Source organism: Budorcas taxicolor, chromosome 10, assembly GCF_023091745.1.
Source record: "Budorcas taxicolor isolate Tak-1 chromosome 10, Takin1.1, whole genome shotgun sequence".
Lineage (NCBI taxonomy): Eukaryota > Metazoa > Chordata > Mammalia > Artiodactyla > Bovidae > Budorcas > Budorcas taxicolor.
The window spans coordinates 29,749,108-29,772,995 of NC_068919.1; positions in this window are offsets into that span (position 1 = coordinate 29,749,108).

A 23,888-nucleotide genomic window follows, 5' to 3' on the forward strand; every position below is an offset into this window, starting at 1 on the left:
ATGATAGACCTCACTGGTGTAGACCTCAGATTGATAGATATAATAGTAAACATATACTGAACTGCTACTATGTGCCAGACACTTTTCCAAGTGATTTGCATATGCTAAGTTATATAATCCTAACAACTGGCTTACTAAATTGACTGGGTTCAGTAGGATTCAAGGCAGAAAATAATTTTTCTCTTCCTGATATAGTCTGTAAATCCCACTCCCTCAGTTCTCCATGACTACCCCTGATCAACATACTGAGCACATCTTCTAACTTCTCTTGGTCACTTTTCAGGTACCATGTTAGAAACTACAATCCTTACATTAATATAATGGAGACTATGTGGTGGCAAAAAGAATGAAAATGTTCCTTATTACTGAAACAAAATATTAAGTGGTGGGGGGGGGGGAAGCAAGAGAGTGACTATAATAACCTAGCAATACATAATAAAGGGAAAACATGCATATTTATACTTAATTATATGTGTATTAAATACTACGTGGAAGATCACCAAGGAACTAATGAAAATATATGCCCATGGGAAGGTGAAATTGTTGATTGGGGCAACTGTAGGGGGAAGGAAACTGTTCACTTAATGTCTTTTTATTCTCTTCGACTTTTAATCTGGTTGAATGTATTTCTATTGAACTCAGTCAGCTATTTCCACAACAATAACACATAATAACAATTACTCTCAAACTCAGGGCCATAAGTATTGATTCTCATGCTCACAGATCAGTGGGTCGACTGAGTGGCTTACTTCAGGCTGCAATTGTGTATGTTGTCCGTGATGGGTCTACTTCATTTGCCTCATTTGAGGGCTCCAACTGGAGGGCCAGAGAATTTCTGGGATTTTTTTGTTTGTTTGTTTTTAAGAGAGAGAGGCTGGAGCTCCCAAAGGGGTAACAGAAAACATTCGTGCTTCCAACTAAAGGTCTAGGCTTGGAAAGTTCACATAGTCACTTCCAACAAACATATTTAAATAAGTAGAGACACGTGCTCCTCCAGGAGGTAGAGAGGAACGAATCATTGCTGAAAAATCATCTATACCACTATTAAGATATTAAATCCAGTTGAGTCTAAAGTCAAATTTTTAATCTCCCATCTAATCCATAATTTCTCTTTTCCCTACTGTAGTTCAGGCTTGATCCATATTTAGAAATCTGCAATGGGGAAAGGAAAAATGCCAGTTTCTTTGGCTCTGTCCCTCCCTTCCCCCTTCCTTCCTTCTTTCCTTCCTTGCTTCTCTTTCTGTCTTTTCATTCTTCTCCTTTCTTCACTGTACTTACTTTCTAACTTTTAGATGCTATTTATTTCTGGCTTCTTCAAAGTTGAGCCTATGGAACAAGGATGATTAGAAAGAAAAATCAAGTTCTAATGTGGCTGGTCTTTTGTAATATAAATTCAGGTCCTATGTATAGCCCATGACAAGGTAGTTTGTTTCATGAAACATTTTGTGGGTTTGATTGAAATCCCTGGCAGGGAACTCTTGCTCAACCATTCCTTGGTGTAGATGATTTACCTTCTGCATGATCATTCCTGGCTCCTACTTCTGGTGATACACTATTCACAGAGGTTCTCAGTCTATCAGATCTATCGGGTGAGATTCTTTCAAGTAGTCAAACTCTGCTACTACACACCACTTAAGAGAAACAAGCACCCTTGCCTGCTGTTGATTAAAGTGTTGCATCTACTGTAGTCTTTATTCTCTGGTAATAGAGGCAGCCAATCATTATTAAACTGTTCCAGATGAAGGACAGTTTTAGGATCTTCAAGGTTTTCTTGAATAATTTTCTCACCTTGGCGTGATCATAAAGAAGCACTTCATCCCATCAAATGTATAGCTCTAATCAAGTCTTTCCAAGGAAATCCTGGCCTCTTTTCTTCCCAGTCTATGTACCCTTCTATTACAAAGGTTAGAAATGGATGGTGGGTTAAGGAGGTAAATGGCATTTAGAATCATGGATTCTAGACAGAGATTTGCCCCTAACTGTAGAAGTGATATGAATGAGAATCTAGATCAACACTAGTATTCTAAAGAAGAGAAAACTGGACTCATACACTTGATATAACTTGTCCTCTTTCTGCTAACCTGCTAGCCACTAATCTGCTAGATAGTGACAAAGCTCTGCCTAAATCTGTGTTTTTTGAGTTATACTATCATGTATTTTTTTCCCCACTAAATCAAAGCAGGACGTCTTTCCTTATGTTTCAACATCCTTCTTTTTGTGATTTAGATCCTTTCTTCTTCTGGCCTTGGCAAGGACTAGACCAGAAGAACAGCTGGTCACCATTTTTTCATATGTGAACCTTATAAATAAAAAGCCTTTCAAATCTGCCCCAAGAGTTAGGACTTCTTTTAGAGTCTTAAGCCTCAGGGACTCATTTTAGTCCATACAAACCACAAAATACTTGAATTCTGAAGATCTTCATGTGAAAGGGCCCAATAAAGATCTCTCTTCACAGTCAATTCTTCATTTAGTCCCTCTGTAGGGGTTGGGGGAGATGTGCAAAGTCAGCTGAACTAGGAGTTCAGTATTCCTAGAGGAAGGGATATTTCAAGCTTAAAACTTAAATTCCACACTCTTTCCTCTGTAGAAGTTCTAAGTAAAGTTCTAAGAAGTTCTATTGCTTAAGTAAAATAACATTCTTAACTCTGAGTATAGGATTCTTAAATCGGAACATATATCTTCTCTTTCTGCCTCTTTTGGAAATTTAAAATTCATTAAGTTATTAACCTTTGAAAGCTTCTGTCCTCCCACTTGGCTGTCTGTCAGCCTGAGGTCTCCCCTCCTCCTGTCGCAGCTTCGCTCCCTATAAGGACGTGCTCTGTTCCCTTTGTGCTGCTTTTCTCACACTTCTCAACAGTATTGCCCTTTCTCTGCCTATATTTGAAGCTCTATGAATATGCAAGTGTATACCCCACATTTAGAGAAACAGTGCAGATATAAGAACAAAATCTCCTGGCTTCTGAGAAAAATTCTAACTGTCCTCGGGTACTGTAGATGTCTTGTTTCATATTCTTGCTTGAAAATATAGGAAGAGTCCTGAATCATGAGCTTGCATTATGCCTCAGACCAAAGCCTTCATAAAAGTACTATTCCTTCCCTAAAGGAAATAAGAGAGCTATTTAAAACAAGCAATCAATCCATTTAGAACTTGCCACAATCTGAAGAATATTTCTTACAGTGATGAATTGAAGTAAGAGAGGCAAAGAATTTTTTTTAATGGATTTAAAGGGAGATCTTGGACCCATCAGCATTCACTGAGTCCAAACATAGAAATTCAATTCAATTTATCATGTAGAGAAAAGATTAATCACTTTCAGAGATCATGAAATCAGTGTGCTGCATTCCAAGTTGTTAAATGAGGATCATTTTTAATTACCACTATCTGCTCAGTATTAAACTTTTCTACATGATTTGATCATCTTGCTGTGGCATGAGTTGTCTTTAATTCTCCTCTCTTTCAATCCCCAAATCAAGTCCACAGATACCCACTGAAATTTTTTCAGAGGGTTCAGATTCACCCTTTCTTCTTCTGAAAATCAGCACCTCACAGGAAGTGACTGTATCAGTTCAGTTCAGTTCAGTTGCTCAGTCGTGTCCGACTCTTCGCAACCCCATGAGTCGCAGCACGCCAGGCCGCCCTGTCCATCACCAGCTCCCGGAGTTCACTCAGACTCGCATCCATCGAGTCAGTGATGCCATCCAGCCATCTCATCCTCGGTCGTCCCCTTCTTCTCCTGCCTCCAATCCCTCACAGTGTCAGAGTCTTTTCTAATGAGTCAACTCTTCACATGAGGTGGCCAAAGTACTGGAGTTTCAGCCTCAGCATCATTCCTTCCAAAGAAATCCCAGGGCTGATCTCCTTCAGAATGGACTGGTTGGATCTCCTTGCAGTCCAAGGCAGTAATCAGTTACCTGACTACTGGTTTTATTGTCTTTTCTTTTTTTTTTTTCCTGTACACAAAGTAAGGATCATCTACTAGAAGTTCATGGCATTTAGGGAATGCCATTTCAAGGTGAAATCTACCTACTATAGCTTCTAGTTATTTGTTAAACCAAATTTAAACTCAATCATATGACTATAGGATTATGTTTTGGGTTTTGCTGTGGTTTTTTTTTTTTTTTTTTAATCACTCAGCTCTCAATTCTCCTGGTAATATTACATCAGTTTGGCTTTACTATACAAAATCTATTGAAACTGTCAATAAAGTTGCCCTGTCCTTCTTTGTTCTAGGCAAAAGTCCATGATCCGAGCTATTTCCCTGGAACTTGCCAGAGCAGAATGACAAAAAGTCTGAAAACGAGCTTATTCAGTTCCAAGCAGGTTGCCCGTTTGCCCCTGCTCCCTGCACTCCCAATGTTGCTGTAACTCTTATCTTTGCTGAATCTGCCTCTTCACCTGTCTTCATGATGCTGTGAACTATTCATTCATCATAAACTTCTGTTCCTTGTGCTCAGTTGCTCAGTCTTGTCCAATTCTTTCCAACCCAGTGGATCGTAGCCTGCCAGGCTCCTTTGTCCATAAAATTTTCCAAGCAAGAATACTGAAGTGGGTTGCTATTTCCTATTCCAGGGGATCTTCCTGACCAGAGATCAAACTCACATCTCCTGCCTCTCCTGCACTGACAGGTGGATTCTTTATCACTGAGCCACCTGGGAATCTCCAACTACTCATTATCCTTCCAATAAACTTCTGTTTAGAGTTGGATTTGTTGATTAAATTAGAGTTAGGTTTTTGTTGACTACAAACCAGAGACTTCCAATGAAATATAATGGAATTGGCTTCAAATATCTTCCAGTGTAGTTGGTTTTCCCACCTTTGGTCAAGAGCAGGACAGGCTCTTTTGGGACTATAAATTTACTCTTTGGTCTGTCTAAAATTTCTTCCTTCTTCACGCTACTAAACTTTACCTTTTCATCCTTTATAATATTTATTCAAACTTTACTTTGTTTCATGAAAACCAACTTCATTCAGTGTTCCTCCAGAATTTGCTTACCAGTCATTTGCTATTTGCCAAACCTCAAAGGTGGTTCTCCATGCACAGGGAAGATCTCTTAGCATTTGCCTCAGAATGAGCTACCAAATGTTGAGCAAATGAAAAACTGAGCCACTGTGTATCCACTCCTGCACATTTTAATGAAGTAAACTGAAAATAACTTTCTGGTTAGATTGATCCTGAATCACTGTTAGCAAATATAAATTATCCATAGTAAAACCATCATCAGTGTTCTCGACCCCCTCAAAGAGCAGGAGATAAAGTGTAACAGACACACAGTCAAATCTAAGCAGATGCACAAAATTTACTTTTGACCCATACCAGAAGAATAGGCTAGCAAATGATCCTAAAATCTCAATGGCTTAACACAGGAAAACTTTATTTCTTTCTATTCTCATATCTAACATTGGTTACCAGGGATTTCTATGTGTTATAGCCTTTCAAGGACTTAGTAGGTAAAGGTATCTGCAGATGAACATGTTTTTTTCTTTTGCTCATATTGTATTGTGTAGCAAATAGCATGGTAATGCTATCTTTAGTTGGGCAGGGAAATGTGCTTGGGAAAGGTATAAGTACTTGATAAATAACACTATTGATTACCCTAGATACCTCACTCCTTCTCTATACATTTTTCCCTCACCATGATAAGCATTAATCAGTTCACTTTCACTTTCCACCTGAGTCTCAGTATTTTTTTAGGTTTTGCATTTGATTTAACTGAGCTATTATTACTTGATCTTGAATTTGACATTAATTGATAATAACGTTAAAGTGATAGAGTCTTTATAGTTTACATGGCATTTCTATATAAACTATTTCCTTTGACACTCATAACCACCCAGGGACATATGTGGGACAGAGTATTAATTGTATTCTATACAGATGACTAAACTGAAGCATAAGGAAGCAAAGTGCCTGATCCGAATTCCTGGTGATAGAGCTGGAGCTCAAAAACATATCTTTCCATACTAAACCCATTGCCATGTTACTTTTTCTTTTTGCACCACACTTAACACAGTGAGCAAGTAAGGTATGTAGCTCCTACTAGTTTCATTATCATACAATAAAATAACCCCATGAAGATAGAAAATTTTTTCTAGAACCAAAGAAATGGAGCTATAATGACCATCAGGGCAGCCTCTCTGGACTGCTGGAATGAAGTGATGCTATAATCATGACCCCTGGAAGGAGGCTTTGTCCCCTGTCCTTTTATTCACCACACAGATGACTACCTACTTCTCTATCTTTTCTAGAAATAGCTTGTGATAAGAGACCAGGGGGGCATAAGTGCATGTCTCATTGTGAGTTGATTAAAAGGATGAGAATGGGTGATGTATGTGAGAATTGCTTTAAGGGAAAGAAAAGAATCCCTCTGATATTGCTAGTAAAAAGGAGTGGCTAAACTAACCTGAATGCATAGTAACAGTTTCTACCTTTCTATCAAAATAATAGTGTTGCGTACATTTTCAATATATACTTTTCAGGTTAGGAAATTGGCCTAATGTGGGCCAATTTAATTACTGGTCAATAGGAACTAGTTTGTTGCAAAAAATTATAGTCATTCCATGTACTAGAATTTTCTATTTCAAATAGGTGTCAGTGTATCTCAACTTCCAGATTTGAACATACTTCTTATCAGGAGAGAGGGAAACAGTGTGGCCATGAACTTGGAAGTACCTCTTGCCATTCACTTTTCTTGTCAGTCTCTCAAAGGCGTGAATTGTATTACAGGAGTATATTGTGGATAGTACAGGAACTTCAAGGTGACAGGAAAGGAATAGTTGATGTGTAATTGAAAACTCCACTAAAAAAACCTGTAAGATAGATGAAAACGTGAAATTGTCTAGTAACATATGCCCCTGAATATCAGTCACTGCCAATCACTAATAAACTTTTCTAGTAATTCAACCTCATATTCCCCATTTCCCTAGGAGGGGTCATCATCTCCTGCATGTGCAGCACACCCACAGGCAGGCCTCTTCTGGCGTTTGCCTACAGGAAGGTCATTATAAGGCAGAACAAATTAGGATAGCTCCCCCAGCAGCAGCAATTAACCTTCAAGAACCTAGTAGGCATAGGTATATTTTAGGACTGCAGAAACCATTAACCTTCTCATTATTTAAAGAAGTGAACAGTTGGAGGAAAACCTGAGGTCTTCTTCACTACCACCTCTTTTCACTTCCCCCCTTTCCATCCACCCCTACCCCATCCCACTTCACCCCACCATACCCTTTCCTTGTTTCATTTACACCATAGCGGTCTTTGGGATATGTAGAGTGCCCTACTTAACCTGGGGATGGTGGCAGTTGTAACTTGGTGCCCATCTATAAAGTCTCAGTGTGAGCAGCTCTCAAGGAGATCCCTTACACATGGCTAAGTGACATCTTTTCTGCTCTGGGTTGACCCTGTGGACTAGTCTGAGGGGACTTGATGCAGGTCCTAAACTTTCTGGCCTAGTTCCATGTGGTGGCAGGTGCCACTGATGCCCATCACACATACAGTGCCCCTGCAGGTGCCTCTTAAATGCCCATCCATCTCCCTATCATTTTTTCCCCTCTGGCTCTCTAGATAAAAAGGAAACCTGCCCTCTCTGCAGGGGAGAGCAAACAGCAAGTTGGCTCATTCGTCATTGCCTATGTCAGCTGAAAGCTGTGGGTGAATGTTTAGAAACTGACACAGCACTGGTCAGAACTGACATAACAGTGCCCACTTTCCCTGTTAGCTAGAGATTTCTGATTGGGAAGAAAATAGTATCTACATCATTTTAAATGTTAACATCCAATAAATACCATCCAGTTTTGAATGACTGCTAATCTGATGTCTATTAGCTAGGATAACTTACATTTAGATTCTATTATACAGAAAGTAGAATCTTTGGGGTTTAATTTAATTTTCAACTAATGATGTTTTATTCTATAAAAGTCACAGTGAAGATCAAAGGGAAACCATGGGACAATAGTACTGAGTCTTTTAAATCAAGTGTCATTGATACACTTCCATTTAAGAGACAGAGAAATTTAATAAATTTAAGAATCCATTTTATTAAAGAACTAGGTGCTATTATTTCATTTTAAAATAATCTGTAGGTTATTAGGCAACAATGTGAAAATCTAATCTGGCAACATGTTTATGATTGTCACAAGAGGATACCTATGAAGAAATTCTAAGGAGACCACTGATTCAGTATTTGATATGGCTTCTGGCAAAGTGAAGAGATGCCAGGATTGCCCCTGTCTCTGAGGAAGCCTTTTTAATTTAAATGTGCATGCTGAGATGCAGCTGTGCTGATGAATGCATATTTATTGGACCTGGATAGGAGGCAAATGTGTAACTAATTAAACTATCCTGGTGTCAGATACTCTGGCCAACATCCACTTTTTAAAAAAACCATCACTGTTGAAAACACATTTTGGCATCAAGAAGTTACCACTCAGAACTGGTTGACATATAGTATCTATGAAGGAATGCTAAAGTTGATTTTACTAAAATTGGAAAAATAGAGTTTAGGAATGTCTTTAATTCAGAGATGATTATAAAAGTTTACTTAATGAAGAATGCTGATCTTATTTTTGAGACAGAAAGGAGGGGCTGTCTAGAAAACATAGAGAATACCTGTTAGTGCACATCTAGTTTATCTTCAGCTGGGATATAAACTAAGCTTCTCTATTTCTCAGTTTAGAGTTCTTCCATTGCATTACTGTAAGCCAAAGGGGGGGAAAATTTTAATGCTTATCTTAAGAAATGGAATTCATTAGCAAAGTTCTTGAAATTTGTTTCCACAAATCTGGACAAAATAAGTGGCCCTGGTCCAGATGGAGGCAAAGAGGTGGAACTGGTTAGCATCAGAATGCTGGAGTTCTATTATGTCCTATGCTCTGCAACATCTTAAATGATTCAATCTAGACATTTATTTCATCCAAACTGTACACTCTTTGGATTTTCATTATCTAATGACTAAGTATCTATTGATAGATCTAGGCTGGGGAGAATATTCTAATTTGGGGGTTTCTGAGGTAGGGCAATAAATAATGCTTCTCTTCCTTGCCCAGATTCTGAACTAATCAAGTAATAAATCAGCAGTAAGCTAATAGAGTAATGAAAGATCACCTTTATTACTGATAAAATTCAAGCAATATATCTTAGAGTGCATTCAGATGGGCTAGAGCTGAATCCCAGAATCCAGTGGGCTTTACTCACTAGTAATAGGCAACAGTAACCTATGACAAGTGGGCAGGCCTGCTCCCAGGAGCAAGGGGAGGGGCAGGGTGATATCACATTTATTAATCTGATAAGTAACTCCATTTGCCTTTCATGCTTTCATCTTTGCTGGTGAAAGCAGGGCAAAATAGATTTGAGTTACTCTCCTTGAACTGCCCATAGGAGGACATAGGATGGGGAAGAAACATTGCTTCCTAACAAGGGGATTTGAATTTTGGATATTGCCTTTTATGATTTTTCCTTTCAGTTCTTCATGAAAGACATGAAACTTAAGAATTTTTGGAGGCCCTTCCTTCTTTGTCAACTTTGGGGCCACTAAATGTATGTATACATGTGTGTGTTTGAATGGCCTTCTTTCTATAGATTGAGAGAACTATCTCCTTCTGTAAGAGGTGGGAAGAGAGGAAGGAGGAAGAATTTAGTTTCTCTAGAGAAGTGATACACATTTTTTTTTTAAGTTAACATTCAGTTGCTGATATTCAAATAAAGATTTTGACAAATAAACTAGAAACTAGGTGAGAAGAAGAAAGAGCAATTGAGAAAGGACTTTCTTCCTTTAACATGGGCTTCCCCCATAGCTCAGTTGATAAAGAATCCACCTGCAATGCAGGAGTCCCCAGTTTGATTCCTGGGTTGGGAAGATCCACTGGAGACAGGATACGCTACCCACTCCAGTATTCTGGCCTAGAGAATTCCATGGACTGTATAGTCCATGGGGTCACAAAGAATCAGACACAACTGAGCAACTTTTTCTTCACTTTCTTTCACGTGACAAGAGCCAAGCTTAGAAAATTCACTTCTCCCAAACATTTATTGAATGCTGACCGTGGATAAGAGACTGTTCCAAGCACTATGAATACAGCAGTGAACAAGATCTATTGCTAAAGCTTTGCCCTTGCTGAGCTTTTATTCTAAATGGGATAGAGCTGGGATCCAATGGGTCTATGACAGGAGGGTATCTACTCTGGTGAGGTAAATCAAAGGAGGACTTAAATGCTGGATGCCCATATCAATTCAGTGTAAGAGTCAGACCCCAATCAAGTTGAAATAGGCTATACATCAAGTATACCAGCTACTGACTTCAGACCTGAGTGCCAGCAGTAGGTAAAAAAGAAAAATGATAGCAAAGATACCATAAATACCATCAGATTTGAGGACTCCCTCAGTTCACTGACACAAAGTCCCTTCCCCAACATATACTCAGATACCATTTTGAGAAGAAAAGGAAGAAGGTGGCAAAGTTTGCAAGTGCAGATATCCAAACAAGAGTCCTTGAGTGGATCTTCATTAAAAATGAATTATCAGTAAATTAAATGTCAAAAAGGAAGCTTTACACTGGAATGACTGAAATAATTTATTCAGTGTATATTTACTTTATTTTTGCTGATATCTGCCAGTAGAGAGATTTGCTAGAGTGGTGTGGCCAGCATCATGACCTTGCCATGTGATGCTATATAGATGATGTCACATAAACACCAAAGGTGCTTGGGTGCCTTGTTGCTCACCCTTTGTCCCAAACTAACTTTGAGTCAAACAAAACAAAACAAAACAAAACCTTTTTTCTTTCCTCTCTTTGCAGCTAGTTATCTTTGGTAAGTTCCATCTACTGGAGGTGGAAAGATTTGTCGATGATTCCCACTAAAAGTACCAGTGTTCAAAGGGTAATATAGAAATGACAATAGTCCCAGGACCGAGACTACACATTATTTTTTTAGGTATAGACACTTCGGTTCCTTTTGGATAAGCAAAGAGATATCTCAAGGGGAGAGAGAGGGAGTTGTTAGGCCACAGAAAGTTTAGACCAAGGACTACCTAAGGATTTATGCTTATTTACTTAGATCCAGTGGGTCTCTTTAGTCTTTTTGTGATGTCTTCACTTATTCCCATTCCTACTCTGAGTTCAACCTCCAATTTTATCACTCAAACTGCTTTTCCAAATGTCAGGAAAGACCTCCAGATTATAAATAACTCATCCATATTCCTCCCATTCTCATTTATGGGTGTCACTGCTGAAATTCCATTTCTATGAGATTCTTCCTGTCTTTTTGAAATTTCTTTGTCAATCTCTGTTATGTGCTGAACTATGTTTCCCTCATATTAATATGTTGAAGCCCAAACTCCCTGGATTTCAGAATGTGACTATATTTGGAGATAGGGTCTTTAAAGAAGTAAATGAATTAAAATGAGATTATTAGGACTGGCCTTAATGTCATATGAGCCATGTCGTGAAGTGCCACCCAAGACAGACGGGTCATGGTGGAGAGTTCTGACAAAACGTGGTCCACTGGAGAAGGGAATGACAAACCACTTCAGTATCCTTGCCTTGGGAATGCCATGAAAAGTGTGAAAAGGCAAAAAGATACTGAAAGATGAAATCCCCAGGTCGGTAGGTGCCCAGTGTGCTACAGGAGATCAGTGGAGAAATAACTCCAGAAAGAATGAACAGATGGAGCTAAAGCAAAAAAAAAAAAACCAACAATAGCCAGTTCTGGATGTGAGTGGTGATGGAAGTAAAGTCCGATGCTGTAAAGAGCAAGACTGCATAGGAACCTGAAATGTTAGGTTCATGAATAAAGGCAAATTGGAAGTGGTCAAACAGGAGAAGTCAAGAGTGAACGTCAACATTTTAGGAATCAGCAAACTAAAATGGACTGGAATGGGTGGATTTAACTTAGATGACCAGAATATCTACTACTGTGGGCAAGAATCCCTTAGAAAAAATGGAGTAGCCATCATAGTCAACAAAAGAGTCCAAAATGCAGTACTTGGATGTAATTTCAAAAATGAAAGAATGATCTCTGTTCGTTTCCAAGGCAAACCATTCAATAACACAGTAATCTGAAACTATATCCCAACAAGTAATGCTGAAGAAGCTGAAATTGAATGGTTCTATGAAGACCTACAAGACCTTCTAAAACTAACACCCCCAAAAGATGTCCTTTTAATTATAGGGGACTGGAATGCAAAAGTAGGAATTCAGGAAATACCTGGATTAACAGGCAAATTTGGCCTTGGAGTACAGAATGAAGCAGGGCAAAGGCTAATAGAGTTTTGCCAAGAGAACACACTGGTCATAGCAAATACCCTTTTCCAACAACACGAGAGAACACTCTACATGGGGACATCACCAGATGATCAATCAGACTGCTTATATTCTTTGCAGCCAAAGATGGAGAAGTTCTATACAGTCAGCAAAAACAAGACTGGGAGCTGATTGTGGCTCAGACCATGAACTTCTTATTGTCAAAATCAGACTTAAATTGAAGAAAGTATGGAAAACCACTAGACCATTCAGCTATAACCTAAATCAAATCCCTTACGATTATACAGTGGAAGTGACAAATAGATTAAAGGGATTGGATCTGATAGAGTGCCTGATGAACTATGGGTGGAGGTTTGTGACATTGTATAGGAGGCAGGGATCAAGACCATCCCCAAAGGAAAGAAATGCAAAAAGGCATAATGGTTGTCTGAGGAGGCCTTACAAATAACTATGAATAGAAGAAAAGCAAAAGGCAAAGGAGGAAAGAAAAGATATTCCCAACTGAATGCAAAGTTCAAAAGAATAGCAAGGAGAGATAAGAAAGCCTTCCTCAGCAAAATGAAAGGAAATAGAGGAAAACAACAGAATGGGAAAGACTAGAGATCTCTTCAAGAAAATTAGAAATATCAAGGGAACATTTCATGCAAAGATGGGCTCGATAAAGGACAGAAATGTAGGGTCCTAACAGAAGCAGAAGATATTAAGAAGAGGTGGCAAGAATACACAGAAGAACTATACAAAGAAGATCTTCACAACCCAGATAATCACTATGGTGTGATCACTCATCTAGAGCCAGACATCCTGGAATGTGAAGTCAAGTGGGACTTAGGAAGCATCACTACGAACAAAGCTAGTGGAGGTGATGGAATTCTAGTTGAGCTATTTCAAATCCTGAAAGATGATGCTGTGAAAGTGCTGTACTCAATATGCCAGCAAATTTGGAAAACTCAGAAGTGGCCACAGGGCTGGAAAAGGTCAGTTTTCGTTCCAATCTCAAAGAAAGGCAATGTCAAAGAATGCTCAAACTACCACACAATTGCACTCATCTCACACGCTAGTAAAGTAATGCTCAAAATTCTTCAAGCCAGGCTTCAACAATACCTGAATTGTGAACTTCCTGATGTTCAAGCTGGATTTAGTAAAAGCAGGGGAACCAGAGATCAAATTGCCAACATCCGTTGGATCATGGAAAAAGCAAGAGAGTTCCAGAAAAACATCTACTTCTGCTTTATTGACTATGCCAAAGCTTTGACTGTGTGGACCACAACAAACTCTGGAAAATTCTTCAAGAGATGGGAATTCCAGACCATCTGACCTGCCACTTGAGAAACCTGTATGCAGGTCAGGAAGCAACAGTTAGAACTGGACATGGAACAACAGACTGGTTCCAAATAGGAAAAGGAGTACATCAAGGCTGTATATTGTCACCCTGCTTATTTAACTTCTATGCAGAGTACATCATGAGAAATGCTAGACTGGAGGAAGCACAAGCTGGAATCAAGATTGCCAGGAGAAATGTCAATAACCTGACATATTCAGATGACACCACCCTTATGGCAGAAAGTGAAGAGGAACTAAAGAGCTTTTTGATGAAAGTGAAAGAAGAGAGTGAAAAAGTTGGCTTAAAACTCAACATTCAGAAAACTAAGATCATGGCATCCAGTCCCATCACTTCATGGCAGATAGATGGGCAAACAGTGGAAACAGTGACAGACAATTTTGGGGGGCTCCAAAATCACTGCAGAGGGTGACTGCAGCCATGAAATTAAAAAATGATTGCTCCTTGGAAGAAAAGTTTTGACCAACCTAAACAGCATATTAAAAAGCAGATGTTACTTTTCAACAAAGGTCCATGTAGTCAAGCTGTGGTGCTTTCAGTAGTCAAGTGTGGATGTGAGAGTTGGACTGTGAAGAAAGCCGAGTGCCAAAGAACTGATGCTTTTGAACTGTGGTGTTGTAGAAGCCGCTTGAGAGTTGCTTGGACTGCAACGAGATCCAACCAGTCCATCCTAAAGGATATCAGTCCTGAATATTCATTGGAAGGACTGATGCTGAAGCTGAAACTCCAATAATTTGGCCTCCTGCTGTGAAGAACTGACTCATTGAAAAAGACCCTGATGCTGGGAAAAATTGAAGGTGGGAGAAGAGGATGACAGAGGATTAGACTGTGGATGGCATCACCAACTCAATGGACATGAGTTTGAGTAAACTCCGGGAGTTTACTCAGGGAGGCCTGGCGTGCTGCAGTCCATGGGGTCGCAAAGAGTCAGACACGACTGAGCGACTGAACTGAACTGATCTAATGTAATATGACCGGTGTCCTTTTAAAAAGAGAGTATTAGGATACAGACTCGTGAAGAGGGAAAACCATGTGAAGATACAAGGAAAAATGGCCATCTATAAGCCAATGATAGAGGCCTCCAAAGAAACCATTCCTTACGGATACTTTGATCTTATACTTACAGCTTCCAGAACTCTGAGAAAATAATTTCTGTTTTAATGTAGTCTGTTTACTTTGTTACAGCAGCCCTAGCAAATGAATATAGTCTCTGTAATTTTTTCTATCTGCTCATCTCCTAAATGTAGACATTCCCCAAATTTCAATTCCTGCCTCAGTCTCAGTGCTTACCTTTGCCAATATCACATACCTCCATACCTTTAATTGTTATATGCATGAAAATGATCCTTAAATTCATTAGGTTGAAGCATATGACACAGCCATTTTTTTAGGTTGAAAGTGGTTGGTTTTTGGCAGTTTCATATGGCTCAATCTGACATGTTTCTACTCAACTTTCACTAAGCTGCACACTTATATGTCCCCCTGCCTTTTATATGTTTCCACATGATTATATCAGAGGAACACATCTAAAATGGAACTTGCCATCTTCTTAGGACATTTCTAGGCTTAAAGCAATGGCCTTATCTTTAGGTCATCTTTCTCTCTCAGTGACTAATTACATCATTATCACATGTATAGTGTCTGCCTTCCACACCTACTTTCTTAGTCTAGGCTCTGTTGTTGGAATCTTAAGAAACTTTCTAATACTTTGCAAGTTAGAATATGGTCCCTGAACCTGAAGCATCCCCACTGTTTTGAGGCATGCTAGACTAAAGAATCTCAGTCCTTACCCTGATTTATGCAATCAGAATCTGCATTTTTAAAAAGATCCCCAAGAGATTCTTAAACACATAAAGTTCAAAGAGGACTTTCCTAGAATATGGTTGTAACCATTGGAATTCTAATGTTCCAGAAAGATTGTATTATTTTTCTACTGGTAGCAGGACAGTACAAGAAAACCCAAATCACCTTAGTTTCACCGGCATGGAATATTATCTTTAATTTTTAAAAAACCCTGCAATTTTGATATATGAAAATTTATATTTTAATAATATCCTCTTTGATTGCTGGTGAGTTTCTGTATTAATATTTGCCCATTAATTCTCTATGCATAGCATTTGGTAACCGCTTTTCTCATCTAAATATCTGTATACTTTTTATAAACTCCACTTTAGTTTTTGCCTTTGGTATTGCAATGCAGACAGTTCCTAGGACCATTTGTTAACATGTTGAATTTGAACTGAAGATTCTTAATATTCCTGATAGATATGCTTTTTAACTAACATCAGATTTGAAGAATAAATTGTTTTCTTCTCAAATGGTTATAGTCAGCTACACAAGTCACCAGTCTTTGCTTAAATTCATGATCACAATTTAAGGAAATTAATTGATAATGCTTATTTACAAAAAATGCTACAGCTCTTGACACACAGTAGAAATTGAGGATAATTCAGAACTGAGTTGCAGAGCAGAAATTATAATAGTGTGATCGCATTCAGCACTCTCTTTTCTAAACCTAATAGCTGCAGCACAAACACACACACTCAGACGAAGAGTGCTTCTAGGGAGCCAAGACGGATACTGAGACTCTGATCACTAGGAATCATGCCCTTTCTTATCATTCAGAATGATTAGTCTGCTGGTTGTGGCCATCTGGGCAACCTGGGAGGTGGCTTGACAAGGTTACTTAGGTCAGAGCAGAATAACAAGCAGCAGAAGAAAGAGCTATATACTATTTAAGAAAATAAATAAACAGCCCTGATCATGCTCCTAAAGCTGGCAGCTTTGCTTTGCAGTTGAGTAAGCTGTACTTGTCTTCCTTGTTTTTCTTTGTTTATGAGGAGTTCTAAGTCTTTGCCTGTTGATGGTGTAATTTGCTTAGCCAGACAAGCAGGTACTGTACACAATAAGTTATTCTAAATAAAAAGGGTGATTAATCAAGGAAAATCAAACTGTGAGCCCTAGTACCACTCCTTCCTGGCTGGCCCCAGACTCCCAGCTTGTTTATTTAGTGTCACCCATAGTCTGTCATGGCTGACCTAAAACTATCAGGAACAGCCACAATGGCAGTCAAGCATAAACAAAAATCTGAACTGAAGGTGCAGAGGGACTGCCATTCCACAGATAAGATCTATTGCTGTAATAGCCCTTGATTATGAAGACCAAAGGAGAAAAAACACCAAATATACAGACACTTTTCTGTTTATTTATACATGAAGAGGGAGGGGAAAGCAAATCATTTACAAAGAGGAGGGAAAAAAGAGAATAAGGTTTCATTCCATGTCCGTGTTTCTCAGTTTATACAACAAGATTCTGTGATAGCGGGGTTTTGCTTCTGGTCTCCTTTGTTTGTTTATTGACATTTTGCAATGCTTTTAAAAAATTGCACACTGGGGCCAGAGATAGCACAGAGAAAGAGGAATTGAGCTGGGAAAACCTACTAGACTGTTACCTAGGGAAAGAATGTTTTTCTTTTCTGTGAAATTGTTGCAACTGAGCTATTATAGATCTAAGCCAAAAATGAGTAGGTTGCTGTATGATCTTTCATGTAAAGTGATGTGTTAGGAGATTATGCTTTTCAGGCAAGCAAGATCCCTTAATTATTGCACATGTGCATGATGCATTTCTAACATGCAAGAAGCAGTCTATGGCAAAATCCTTACTTTTCTGTTTGCCACAATATTCTTTCTGCAGTGGAACACTTTCATTTTTTTTCCATCAGCTTATTTAATTGTATAAAGCTAGGAATTATTCGGAGAGATAGTTAGTTGGAGATGCTTCTTATCAGAATATGATGGATGATGGTGCCAGTTTCTGAGCCAGTCTGTTTACTACCTCAAGATGGAATGTGAAAAGATTACTTTCACCCCTAAAGAGGCCCACAAGTTCTGAGAAGCAATGGAAATGGATCTCCTCATTGTTTGTAGGTGCTATACTGCTGTTGCTCAAGTTCCAAGGGCCAAATTTATCCATCTAATGGAGAAGTGTGCTTGTCCTACTAGCATTTCAATTTATAAAATGTGTAAGAGGAAGGGCAAGAGGCTTCCAATAGGATACTAGCATTGAGGAATACTGCTTTATTGTTCTCTATTGGTCAATTACTGGGACAAATGGCTGCAAGAAGTTCTCCCCAATCTATTTTCTTACAGCCCATGTAGTATTGCATTTCACTCCGAAGAGTAAAGCTCTGATGTTTTTTATCACATCCCAATGCTCAAAAGGGAAATTGCTGGTAAGGTACTTAACACTAAATGCATCCATTTTGGTATACTGACATTGCCTGGGACTACAGATAAATTTCAAGAAATCACAGTTGTACACCAGGGAATTGGGATCTTATTCTCTGAGGCACTGGTGAAAATAGAAGGCTCTGCCTGGAGTGGGAGCAAAATGAGGGTTGGTATTATCAAGACACTACATTGAAAAGGTGAAAAGTTCTATCAGCTTCTGTGAAAAACTCCAACTATGTTCACTTGCATGACTATCTGAAGATTCATTTTCTTTTCCCTCTTGGATGTTTTGTGGCAAAGAAAAACATCTGGAAAAGGCTGGCATTAGGACTGACACAGGGTACACAGGAGTCAGATAAAGGTCATGTCATTAGCACTAAGCTAACATCCAAATTTAGATGGATTTTCTACAGGCTGTTCTAAATTCATATTTCTATTTTAGCCGTCTTCTCATGGCTTAGGATCCAAAGTCCCGAAGATGCTTCTGAAGTGCAGTGCTATTCTTTTTTTCTGAGCCTGTTTACTGTTTATGCCATCTCTTTCTCTAGATCCCTGCCAGTCATTTCCAGTGTGGCTCCCACTCTTTACCCAGGAGATGGTGTTTCTGCATAGCGATTATTTCTGAGGGAATGCTTCTGTACACACAGATTATCATCTGCATTCAGTCCATTCTTAGGATGAAATATGATGATCAGAATCAAGTGATTTATTATCACATGCATCAATTATGTTCTTAAATTTTCATCTGTTAAAAAATATTTTTTCTCATATAATTTTTAAGTTGAAATATAATTGACATACTACAAAATTCATTCTTTAAAAGTGTACAATTCAGTGGGTTTTATTATATTCTAAAGTTATATGACCATCACCACTACCCAACTCCAGAACATGTTTATCATCCCCAAAAGAAACCCCATACCCATTAACAGTCAATCCCCACTCTTTCCTCTTCCCAGTTCCCGGGAACTACTAATTTACTTTCTGTGTGAATTTGCCTATTCTGGACATTTCATGTAAATGGAATTATATGATATATAGCCATTTGTGTCAGGCTTCTTTCATGTTGCATAATATATTAAGGTCCATCCACTCTGTAGCACATATCAGTATTTCATTTTTAAAATTTTTTTAAAGACTTCATTTTTAGAACAATTTTAGGTTTACAAAAAATTAAGAGGGAGTTATAGAGATTTCCCAAATACCTTCAGTCCCACACATGCATAGGCTCCCCCTTATCAACAGCACAGACTTGAAAGGTACATTTTTTACCAAGAGTAAACCCATGTGGACACACTGTAATCACCCAAAGTTCATAGCTTAAATTACGGTTACTCTTGGTGTGGGTTTGAACAAGTATCTAATAATGTATTTCCAACATTTTATCCAGTAGTCATGTATGGTTGTGAGAGTTGGGACTATAAAGAAAGCTGAGTGCCAAAGAATTGATGCTTTTGAACTGTGGTGTTGAAGAAGACTCTTGAGAGTCCCTTGGACAGCAAGGAGGTCCAACCAGTCCATCCTAAAGGAAATCAGTCCTGAATATTCATTGGAAGGACAGATGCTGAAGCTGAACCTACAATACTTTGGCCACCTGATGCAAAGAACTGACTCATTTGAGAAGACCCTGAAAGCGGAAGGAGAACAGGACAACAGAGGATGAGATGGTTGGATGGCATCACTGACTCAATGGACATGAGTTTGAGTAAACTCTGGGAGTTGGTGATGGACAGGGAAGCCTGGCATGCTGCAGTCCATGGGGTCATAGAGTTGGACACAACTGAGTGACTGAACTGAACTGAACATTATACTATCATATAGAATAATTTCACTGACCTAAAAATCCTCTGTGCTCTATACATCTCCCCACTAACATGTCTGGCAACCACTGATCTTTTCACTGTCTCCATAGTTTTGCCTTTTCCAGAACGTCCTATAGTTGAAATCTTACAGTAGCTTTTCCAGGTTGGCTTCTTTCCCTTAGTAATATACATTCATGCTTCCTCCATGTCTTTTCATGACTTACAAGCTCATTTCTGTTTAGTGCTGATAATATTTCTTTGTCTGAATGTACCAAATTTACCTGCTGAAGAAAGTCATCAGTTCAGTTCAGTTCGGTTCAGTCGCTCAGTCGTGTCCGACTCTTTGCGACCCCATGAATCACAGCACGCCAGGCTTCCCTGTCCATCACCAACTCCCGGAGTTCACTCAGACTTACGTCCATCGAGTCAGTGATGCCATCCAGCCATCTCATCCTCTGTCATCCCCTTCTCCTCCTGCCCTCAATCCCTCCCAGCATCAGAGTCTTTTCCAATGAGTCAACTCTTCGCATGAGGTGGCCAAAGTACTGGAGATTCAGCTTCAGCATCATTCCATCCAAAGAAATCCCAGGGTTGATCTCCTTCAGAATGGACTGGTTAGATCTTCTTGCAGTCCAAGGGACTCTCAAGAGTCTTCTCCAACACCACAGTTCAAAAGCAGCAATTCTTCGGCGCTCAGCCTTCTTCACAGTCCAACTCTCACATCCATACATAACCACAGGAAAAACCATATCCTTGACTAGACGGACCTTTGCTGGCAAAATAATGTCTCTGCTTTTGAATATGCTATCTAGGTTGGTCATAACTTTTCTTCCAAGGAGTAAGCGTCTTTTAATTTCATGGCTGCAATCACCATCTGCTGTGATTTTGGAGCCCCCAAAAATAAAATCTGACACTGTTTCCACTGTTTCCCCATCTATTTGCCATGAAGTGATGGGACCAGATGCCATGATCTTCGTCTTCTGAATGTTGAGCTTTAGGCCAACTTTTTCACACTCCTCTTTCACTTTCATCAAGAGGCTTTTTAGTTCCTCTTCCCCTTCTACCATAAGGGTGGTGTCATCTGCATATCTGAGGTTATTGATATTTCTCCTGGCAATCTTGATTCCAGCTTGTGTTTCTTCCAGTCCAACGTTTCTCATGATGTACTCTGCATATAAGTTAAATAAGCAGGGTGACAATATACAGCCTGACGTACTCCTTTTCCTATTTGAAACCAGTCTGTTGTTCCATGTCCAGTTCTAACTGCTGCTTCCTGACCTGCATACAGATTTCTCAAGAGGCAGGTCAGGTGGTCTGGTATTCCCATCTCTTTCAGAATTTTCCACAGTTTCTTGTGATCTGCACAGTCAAATGCTTTGGCATAGTCAATAAAGCAGAAATAGATGTTTTTCTGGAACTCTCTTGCTTTTTCCATGATCCAGTGCATGTTGGTAATTTGATCTCTGGTTCCTCTGCCTTTTCTAAAACCAGTTTGAACATCAAGAAGTTCACAGTTCACGTATTGCTGAAGCCTGGCTTGAAGAATTTTGAGCATTACTTTTCTAGCATGTGAGATGAGTGCAATTGGCGGCAGTTTAAGCATTCTTTGGCATTGCCTTTCTTTGGGATTGGAATGAAAACTAAACTTTCCCCGTCCTGTGGCCACTGCTGAGTTTTCCAAATTTGCTGGCATTTTGAGTGCAGCACTTTCACAGCATCATCTTTCAGGATTTGAAATAGCTCAACTAGAATTCCATCACCTCCACTAGCTTTGTTCGTAGCGATGTTTTCCAAGGCCCACTTGACTTCACATTCCAGGATGTCTGGCTCTAGATTAGTGATCACATCATCATGATTATCTGGGTCGTGAAGTTCTTTTTTGTACAGTTCTTCTGTGTATTCTTGCCCCCTCTTCTTAATATCTTCTGCTTCTGTTGGGCCCAGACCATTTCTGTTCTTTATCGAGCCCATCTTTGCATGAAATGTTCCCTTGGTATCTCTAATTTTCTTGAAGAGATCTCTAGTCTTTCCCATTCTGTTGTTTTCCTCTATTTCTTTGCATTGATCGCTGAAGAAGGCTTTCTTGTCTCTTCTTGCTATTCTCTGAAACTCTACATTCAGATGCTTATATCTTTCCTTTTCTCCTTTGTTTTTCACTTCTGTTCTTTTCACAGCTATTTGTAAGGCCTCACCAGAAAGCCATTTTGCTTTTTTGCATTTCTTTTCCATGGGGATGGTCTTGATCCCTGTCTCCTGTACAATGTCACAAACCTCATTCCATAGTTCATCAGGCACTCTATCTATCAGATCTAGGCCCTTAAATCTATTTCTCACTTCCACTGTATAGTCATAAGGGATTTGATTTAGGTCATACCTGAATGGTCTAGTGATTTTCCCTACTTTCTTCAATTTGAGTCTGAATTTGCTAATAAGGTGTTCATGATCTGAGCCACAGTCAGCTCCTGGTCTTGTTTTTGTTGACTATATAGAGCTTCTCCATCTTTGGCTGCAGAGATTATAATCAGTCTGATTTCGGTGTTGACCATCTGGTGATGTCCATGTGTAGATTCTTCTCTTGTGTTGTTGGAAGAGGGTGTTTGCTATGACCAGTGCATTCTCTTGGCAATACTCTATTAGTCTTTGCCCTGCTTCATTCCGCATTCCAGGGCCAAATGTGCCTGTTACTCCAGGTGTTTTTGACTTCCTACTTTTGCATTCCAGTCCCCTATAATGAAAAGGACATCTTTTTTGGGTGTTAGTTCTAAAAGGTCTTTTAGATCTTCATAAAACCTCAGAACATAAAATCTCAAAAACGACAGAATGATCTCTGTTCATCTCCAAGGCAAACCATTCATTATCACAGTTATCCAAGTCTATGCCCCAACCAGTAACATCATAGTTGCTTTCAAGTTTGACTATAATGAATAAAGCTGCTATAAACATTTGCATACAGGTTTTTGTGTGGACATAGCTTGAATAAATATCAAAGGGTATTATTATAGGATCATATGGCAAGAATATGTTTAGTTTTATAAGAAACTGAAAAACTATCTCCCAAAGTGGCTGTAAACCATTATGCATTCCAACCAGTAATGGAAGGGAGTTGCTGTTGCTCCACATCTTTACCAGCATTTGGTATTATCAGTGTTTCAGATTTTTGCCATATGTGTGTGTGTAGTAGGATGCCATTGCTTTAGTTTGCATTTTCCTAATGACATATTATGTGAAACATCTTTTTGTATGCTTATTGCCATCTGTGTATTTTATTTTGGAGAGTTATCTGTTAAGGTCTTTGGCCTTTCAATTGGATTTTTGTTTTATTTTTGCATTTTAAAAGTTCTTTGTGTATTTTGGATAATAGTACTTTATCACATGTGTCTTTTGCAGCTATTTTACTCCCTGTTTGTGATTTTATTTTCCAATTCTCTTGATATTATCGTTCATAGCAAAATTTTAATTTTAATAAAGTACAGCTCATCCACGATTTATTTCATGGATTGCATCATTGGTGTTGTATTTAAAAATGCATTGCCATACCCAAGGTCATCTAGTTTTTCTTCTATTTCATCTTATAGCAGTTTTATAGATTTACATTTTGCATTTAGTCTGTGATCCATTTTGAGTTAATTTTTGTTAAGGGTATAATATCTGTGTCTAGATTCATTTTGTCTTTTTTTTTTTTTTTTTTTGCATGGTGGCTGTTCATTTTTTTCAGCATCATTTGTTGAAATGACAGTCTTTGCTCCACTGTATTGCTTTTGCTCCTTTGTCAAAAGTCAATTGACAGTCTTTATGGGCACTTTTTGGGGGCTCTCCATTCTGTTCCACTGATCTATTTCTCTATTCTTTCATAGTGCCACAAGGTCTTGATTACTGTAGCTTTAGAGTAAGTCTTGAAGATAAACAGTTTTCAGTCAACCAACTTTGTTCTGCTTCAACATTGTGTTGGATATTCAGTCTTTTGCTTCTCTGGATAAAATTTGAATCTGTTTGTTGATTATTTCCTTTTTTATATGACTGAATAATATTCCATTTTATGAATAAACCACATTTTGTTTCATTCATCAGCTGAAGAACATTTATGCTGTTTCCACATTTTGGCTATGCTGAATAATGCCACTATGAATATTTCTGTACAGGTTTTTGTTTGAAAACTTATCTTCAATTCTATTGAGAATACACTTAAAAGTGTAATTGCTGACTCATATGGTAATTGCATGTTTGACTTTTTGAGGGCCTTCCAAACTGTGTTCCAAAGCAGCT